The sequence below is a fragment of the Malus domestica genome, chromosome 10 (assembly GCF_042453785.1).
Source record: "Malus domestica chromosome 10, GDT2T_hap1".
NCBI lineage: Eukaryota > Viridiplantae > Streptophyta > Magnoliopsida > Rosales > Rosaceae > Malus > Malus domestica.
The window spans coordinates 11899368-11907983 of record NC_091670.1 but is presented as its reverse complement, the minus strand read 5'-3'; the positions used below and the strand labels follow the sequence as shown (position 1 = coordinate 11907983).

At 40.4% G+C, this 8616-nt stretch overlaps 1 long non-coding RNA gene across 1 annotated transcript; it reads left to right on the top strand.

Annotated features, from left to right (window-relative positions):
* Positions 1–720: 720 nt before the first annotated feature.
* On the top strand, positions 721–8175 carry LOC139188756 (uncharacterized). The gene is made up of 2 exons (XR_011572007.1): positions 721–4483; positions 6637–8175. It is a non-coding gene; the product is annotated as an uncharacterized lncRNA (long non-coding RNA).
* The last annotated feature ends 441 nt before the right edge of the window (positions 8176–8616 follow it).

Genomic DNA, 8616 nt, shown 5'->3' with positions numbered 1-8616 from the left:
CTCATCACTTCAGCCGCCAATGATTCAACTTGGCGGGTTCGAGCAAATAGGCGTTGGGCCATATTAGACACAGAACCTGCACACTGAACACTGAGAGCCAGCGAATCCTTAACAGCTAACTCATCAGACCGTTTGGAAAGTAGTCTGTTATCTTTGGGAGTGAGAAGGTTCCTGGCCACCACCGCAGCGGTCATATCATTCTTCATCACGGAATCCCCAACGGTAAGAGGACCAGTAGGGGAGACGAAGGATGGGCGCCATATGTTGTCTGGAGAAGGCGGGGCTGCCTCTTCAACAAGGTTCAAGTCAAAACGACGGTCGGAGGGGCCAGACATTTTCAAAGGTGTTGAAGAGAGAAGAGGTCGGACAAATCAAGATCTTAGAAGTGCAAGAATGAAGCTTCTACTGGTGGAGATTCAAGTGTGCTTTGGAACTTAATGCCAGCCCCTATAAAAATCTGCACTCGACGAAGCTTCAGAAATCGAAGAGGAGCCTGCTCAGAAATCGAAGAGGCGTTTGCTTTCTCAAAAGCTGGGCTGCTTAGAGATCACGAGGGTTGATCTCAGAAATCGAAGAGGCGTTTGCTTTCTCAAAAGTTGGGCTGCTCAAAGACCACGAAGGCCGATCTTAAAAATCGAAGAGGCGCTCGCTTTCTCAAAAGCTGGGCTCCCCAGAGACCACGAGGGCCGATATCAGAAATCGAAGAGGCACCTACTTTTCCAGCCTTTCCAGCCTTGTCAGCACCTGTCACACGCACACTCAGTTTTGCGGAAATTATGGGCATTCTGTCAAAGACTTCTGGGGAAGTAGAAAACACATGAATCTTACTGTTCAATCACCCACTTCCCACACGCAACAATAGCTCATGGGTACCACAGATAACTTTGCCAAAGTTCTCTGCCAAAGTTGAGCACGTGAAGCTTGCAGCTCCCACTACATCGCTCTGACCAAGAAGGGTAAAAGAATAGCAAAGAAACAGCACTAACAAAGTTTAGACCCATAAATTTTGAAGGTCTAGCTACCATATTATTACCCACAAGGGTAAAGGAACAGTACCACTGCTGGATAATTGGAAAGTCCCTGTGTGTCAACCTCTGTGCTTCGTGGCAAGGTAGACTAGCAAACATGCCCAACCTTTACTCACATTCGAGAAAACACTCCCAATAAGATTGCTTGCTCCAAAATCGAAGAGGCACCGTCCTCCGAATCTCGAGAGCCAGACTCCCAACATGACTACTTTCTTAAAAATCGAAGAGAGGGTAAAGGAACAGTACCATTGCTGGATAATTGAAAAGTCCCTGTGTGTCAACCTCTGTGCTTCGTGGCAAGGTAGACTAGCAAACATGCCCAACCTTTACTCACATTCGAGAAAACACTCCCAACAAGATTGCTTGCTCCAAAATCGAAGAGGCACCGCCCTCCGAATCTCGAGAGCCAGACTCCCAACATGATTACTTTCTCAAAAATCGAAGAGACACTGCTCCCCGAATCTCGAGAGCCAGACCCCCAGCATGATTGCTTTTTCAAAAATCGATGAGGCATCGTTCTCCGAATCAATCGAAGAGGCGCTCGCTTTCTCAAAAGCTGGGCTGCTCAGAGACCACGAGGGCCGATCTCAGAAATCGAAGAGGCACCTACTTTTCTAGCCTTGTCAGCACCTGTCACACGCACACTCAGCTTTGCAGAAATTATGGGCATTCTGTCGAAGACTTCTGGTGAAGTAGAAAGCACATGAATCTTACTGTTCAATCACCCACTTCCTACACGCAACAATAGCTCATGGGTACCACAAATAACTTTGCCAAAGTTCTCTGCCAAAGTTGAGCACGTGAAGCTTGCAGCTCCCACTACATCGCTCTGACCAAGAAAGGTAAAAGAATAGCAAAGAAACAGCACTAACAAAAGTTTAGACACATAAATTTTGAAGGTCTAGCTACCATATTATTACCCACAACTGTAAAGGAACAGTACCACTGCTGGATAATTGGAAAGTCCCTGTGTGTCAACCTCTGTGCTTCGTGGCAAGGTAGACTAGCAAACATGCCCAACCTTTACTCACATTCGAGAAAACACTCCCAATAAGATTGCTTGCTCCAAAATCGAAGAGGCACCGTCCTCCGAATCTCGAGAGCCAGACTCCCAACATGACTACTTTCTCAAAATCGAAGAGAGGGTAAAGGAACAGTACCATTGCTGGATAATTGGAAAGTCCCTGTGTGTCAACCTTTGTGCTTCGTGGCAAGGTAGACTAGCAAACATGCCCAACCTTTACTCACATTCGAGACAACACTCCCAACAAGATTGCTTGCTCCAAAATCGAAGAGGCACCGCCCTCCGAATCTCGAGAGCCAGACTCCCAACATGATTACTTCCTCAAAAATCGAAGAGACACTGCTCTCCGAATCTCGAGAGTCATACCCCCAGCATGATTGCTTTCTCAAAAATCGAAGAGGCATCGTTCTCCGAATCTCGAGAGCCAGATACCACAGACCACTTTTTCAAAGTGCTCTGACAGAGTTAAAACATGTGAAACTGGCAGCTCCCACTACCGTGCTATGACCAAGCAGGGTAAAGGAATAGCATTACTACTTGTTGTTAGGGAGACTCCTATATATGTCGACCTCCATCCCCAACGGACAGGCAGACCTGCAAAAATGCTCAACCCTTCATCATATCTGAGAGGGCATTCCCAACGAAGCCTTTCGAAATATTCAGCTTTCTTTCCCCCCGATAATACCTCTGCAAACAAGCTATACTAGAGCAAGAATATCTCATATCATCAGGGTTAAAAGCAAGAGTATCCCATATCATGCTTTTTCCCTGTCTTTTCTTTTGGCCTTGTTTTTACCTGCAAGACAAGGAGAAAGAGAGCAATCAGTCAGCACTTGGAATCAAGCTTCCAGCCAGGAACTGACTGCCTGGAACCCCTTACCTGATTACTTACCTGGCATTGCTCTCGAGTACTCATCTTCAACATCTTATGTTTCCAGGGAAGATTCCGCATCTGCTTGAGGAACAGATAGGGCAAGTGCGAAGGATACAAGGAAGCATGTGGAGACAAGCGTAACAGCACACGTGCCGATACATTCATTACTCTGTCAAAAGCAAAAGTATCCCATATCAGCAGGGTGGAACGTACTCTAGATTTGATGGACTTGTTTTGACCCTCAAATTCTTCAGTCGGCCTTATACTCTGGAGAAAACCAGAAAACCCTCCAGCTCAGTTCAAGAATAAGCCTGTGGAAAGTTACTTCTTCAAAAGCAAAAGTATCTCATATCATCTCTTCTTATTTTTCTTCTCTTTATCCTTCATGCTGCTGCAAGATGGGGAGAAGGTGAACAATCAGTCGGAGCTCTAATTGCTTACCTTGTCTGTCACCTCTTTCAGCAGACCCCCTAGCTCTGCGACTTGGGGGACTCCTACTACATGGTTTGTATCACGCTTGACCAAGCCTGAAACTACAAGTAAGCTTCAAGTGAAATTGATACATTACCTTGTGCATCTCCACTAGTTAAAGATACCACCCCTGGATGGAGGAAGAGTACTTCCAGAGAAGATGCCACATCTACCTATGAGACAGATAAGGCAAGTCAAGACGACACCACACTCCGATACTTAGAAGTTTCATGATTACGAGATCATTCTCCCACAATATTTCCTAATGTCATTTGTACTAAATCATTCACTTGTACTCACTAAATGAGAGCTTGAACCTATGTACTTGTGTAAACCCTTCACAATTAATGAGAACTCTTCTATTCCGTGGACGTAGCCAATCTGGGTGAACCACGTACATCTTGTGTTTGCTTTCCTATCTCTATCCATTTATATACTTATCCACACTAATGACCGGAGAAATCTAGCGAAGATCACAAAAAGCGATCGTTTTCGCTACCTAGGATCTATCTTGCAAGAGAACGGAGAATTAGATGGAGATCTCAACCATAGAATACGAGCTGGATGGAAAGAGTGCATCCGGCGTGTTGTGTGACCGTCGTAGGCCACTGAAGCTCAAGGGAAAATTTTATAGGACGACAATAAGGCTAGCGATGTTGTATGGCACAGAATGTTGGGTGATGAAGCATCAACACGTACACAAAATGGGTGTAGCGGAGATGAGGATGCTTCGTGGGATGTGTGGGCACACGAGAAAGGATAAGATTGGGAATGAGGATATCCGAGGTAAAGTAGGAGTAGCCGAAATTGTAGGAAAGATGAGAGAAAATCGGCTCCGGTGATTTTGAACATGTGCAAAGAAGGCCGACTGACGCTCCGGTTCGAAGATGTGACTACGGGACAGAGGTTCAGGGCCGAAGGGGTAGAGGAAGACCTAGGACAACTTTGGAAGAGACTCTAAGAAAAGACTTAGAGTACTTGGATCTAACGGAGGACATGACACAAAACCGAGCGCAATGGCGTTCTAGGATTCATATAGCCGACCCCACTTAGTGGGAAAAGGCTTTGTTGTTGTTGTTGTTGTTGGTTGAATAGTGAGTTCTTGCTTTCTTGTGGATATGGCTTCTTCTTTGGTTAAAGTTGAGGGTTTATTAGGGATGTTAATCATAAAAGTTAGTGATAACAATTACACTAAGTGGTTTTTTCTATTCAAACCTGCATTGGAAGGCTATAAATTGTTTGGTCACTTTGATGGTTCAGTTGTGTGTCCTCCTAGAGTTGTTCTTAACATTGAAACTAGTGTAACTAAGGAGATTACAACAGCTTATCAAGAATAGGAGTCTACAAATATGACACTGTTGAGTTTGTTAATTACTACTTTAACTGATGATGCAATTGAACATGTTATTAGTTGTAAAACTACTCAAGAGGCATGGTCTAATCTTGAAGAAATATATGCTTCAGTTTTTAAGACAGGAATAGATCATCTTAAGAAGAATTGCATACGATTAAAAAATGAGGGATTCAATGGATAGGTATCTTTTGAGGATTAAGTCCATAAGAGATCAATTAACTACTGCAGGAGAATACATTTGAGAGAATGATGTTATAATTGTCACTTTTGCAGGCTTACCAAAAGAGTATGCTATTATAAGGATAGTTATTCTTGCAAGAGAGTCTGCCATCTTTATGAAAGAATTTAAAGCATTACTTTTGGGTGCTGAAAATCATTTGTCTCATAACATGTCTGCTTTATACATGCAAGGCTCTTCTTCAAATTCAATGTCATCTCAATTTCAAAATGGAGCCTCAAGTTCTAATTCTTCTAGTGTGGAGTTTTCCAGTACAGGTGGAAGACTTACTTGTTTTCCCTTGTCTACTTTTGGTTCTTAATGTGAATCTTTCCTCAACCCCGAATGAATCAACCACCTATGAATCAACCTTCATATTTTCCTGATACATCTTCATATAGATCTAATATTAGATTTACTAAAGCTATGAATCCTTCTACTGATACATTTTCTAGACAATCTTCAACACCATCACAGTATAATGGGGGTCAACAAAGATTATAGAATGGTCATCATCAAATAGGATGTGGAAATTACAAGTCAGACTATAATGGAAAGGGGTCTAACAACTTTAAGCAGAATAATAGTTGGTATGACAACATTGATTCAAGAACTACTCAGCAACCTGAATGTTATATATATCAAAGAAAGGGGCACACTGCTTCAAATTGTTTCTTTAGGAATTCTCAGGGTCCTCTTCAACGGTATAATGTTGAGTGTCAAATAAGTGAAAAGATAGGGCATCTTACTCTCGATTGTTATCATAAAGGTAACTACTTTATTAGCCTTCTGGGCCTCCACCTTCCATGGTTCCTGCATATCAAGTTCAACCTCTAGCAGTTGCAAATCCTCCTAACTTTGCTGCTCACTATTCATATCAAGTGTCTTAGCTTGCTACTTAAATAATTCAATCTTTAATGTCTATCCCTGACATGTCATATCAAGTTCCATCTCATCGTATAAATTCTGATCTTGCAAGTCTCAATCAAGTTGCTCATTTTAAAGGTTCTGAGAAGATAAAAATTGTCAATGATCAGGGTTTTCTTGTTTAAAACATTGGTTTAACAATAGTTCAAACTCCTTCTCATTCACTATTTTTAAAGAAAATGTTACATGTGTCATTTATTACTGTTAATCTCATGTATGTGCAACAATTGTGTAGAGATAACAATTGCTGGTTTATTTATGATGACACTAATTCCTTTGTGCATGATAAGATGACAAGGGAGATCTTGTACAAAGGAAAGAGTAGACGCCAACAGTTGTTTCAGATTTTTGTATCTTCAAGACAATTTTTCAAGTGTATTTGTTGAACAGTTAGTGAAGTCTTCAGTATGACATCACATATTAGGGCATCCAGCCAATGAAATAATGTCAGTCATGCTAGTTAAGTCTCATATATCTACTTCTATAGATAATACTCATTCAATGTGTTCCGTATTCATGGAAAGATAACTAGGAAACCCTTCTCTAGTGAGCCTTCTAGATGTGTTCTACCTTTTGTAGGATTCACTCAGATGTGTGGGGTTTTTCCTCTGTAAAATCTATAAAAGGTTATAGATATTATGTTGTATTTGTTGATGATCAAGATTTGTATGGTTATTTCCACTGTTCAATGAATCATAAGCTTTTTCTCTATCTTTGTTAAGTTTTACAATTTTGTTAAAGTACAATTTAGAGTCAATATTAAATCTTAATTTGATGGAGGTGGTGAGTTCACAAGTAATTCATTTAAAGAATTTTTACAAGACAAAAGAATGACTTATAGGGTGTCTTACCCTTACACTTCTTAGCAAAATAGCTTGGTTGAGCTAAGATATCTCCATATTTTTAGATTGCAATTACTCTGATGAGTGTTGCAGGATTGTCTCAAGATTTTTAGTATCTTTCATGTGCTATATTTCCCATCAATAGAATGCCTTGTAAGGTTCTTCATATGAGTTCACACCATTTTATGCTCTATATGACAAACATCCATCATTGAAGGATCTGAAAATCTTTGGTACTACTATGTATCCATATCTTAAGCATTATAATGCTACCAAATTTCAATTAAGGACATTTGTATGTGTATTTTTGGGATATGCAATGTGCTATTTGCTATAACTTGCAGTCTAAGAAACTTATTCTTTCAAGACATGTTCTTTATGATGAGTCAGTATTTCCTGCACAGTCTATGTCTCAAGTGCCATTTGTTATTACTCATAGTTCATCTTTAGCAGCATCTCAATTATTGTCCACATTCAGCCTGATAGACAATCTACAAATAGAAGTACATATAGGGTTTAGCCTATATCAGTTGATAATTCATTATAAGAAAGTAACAGCATCACTTTTGCATCTTCTGTGACTACTCAAAGTGAAGAACTGGCACAAGAATATGAAACACTACATTATACTTCATCTACTTCAGTACAAGATCAACCTCAACCTTTGTTATCTATCCTAGATCCTGCATAGCTTCAGGTACTTATTCCAATCTCAGTTTTTGATAATGAACACTTTATGAGTTCTTCTAATTCTGAAGTACATAGAGTGCATCCAATGAATACTAGATTGCAATCAAGAATCATTAGCAGGAAAGATTATACTACATATTATTAATTTTTACCTGAATTACAGTTTCTTCAATTGGATGATTATTATATGTGTTGTGATGGTTTCTTATTTGGTTGAAACTATGGATTGTGAAGAACCTAAGAACTTTAGAATTGCTACAACTAATTCTTATTGGTAGCAAGCAATGCAGGAAAAGTTTGAAACTCAAGGAACATGGATTTTGGTACCTCCTCCAAGTGATAAGACAATAGTTGAGATCAAATGGGTTTATAAAGTTAAGAAGAACACAGATTGAAGTATTGCTAAATACAAAGTTGAGTTGGTTGCTCAAGATTATACACAGAAGCATGGTTTGGACTATTCTGAAATCTTTAGTCTTGTAGTGAGGCATACAACAGTTAGGTTGATTCTTGCTCTTGCTACATGTCATAAATGGGAGCTTAGACAATTGGATATCAAAAATGTTTTTTTGTATGGTGAGTTACAGGAAGACATTTTCATGAAACAACCATAAGGTTTTGTAGATCCAAATGTCCCAATTATGTTTTTAAGTTGGCTAAATCTTTATATGGACTTAAACAAGCTCCAAGAGCTTGGAATTCAAAGTTTACTGGAGTTTTACTTCTTTGGGAGTGCCTCTTAATTTGATACCAGCTTGTTTGTGAAGTCTAATGGAATTGATATTATCAAGTTACTTCTCTATGTAGATGATATGTAGATGATATCATCCTAACTGGTTCAAGTTTAACAAAGGTCCAGAATGTTATAAATCAACTCATTGAAATTTTTTATTTGAAGGATATTGTAAGACGAACTCCGCCGTGTAAGTTTATCTTACATTGCCGGTCCCAAGCCCGGATAAAGGAGGAGGGGGAGGGCGTCAGGTAGTCGACAGCCGGCACTCCATGATCACGTCGAATCCTTATGAAAATGAATCCAGAACGAAATCGCGCTAAAGCTAGGGCGTCACCCGTAAGTGGCGCGCTGTGTGGCCTGAGCACAGTGATAAGTGAGCAAGGGTCGCTGTATCTCCATCGGCACCCGGATACAGTGTTAAATGAGCAAGGGGGCTATAGAAACTTCTTTTCG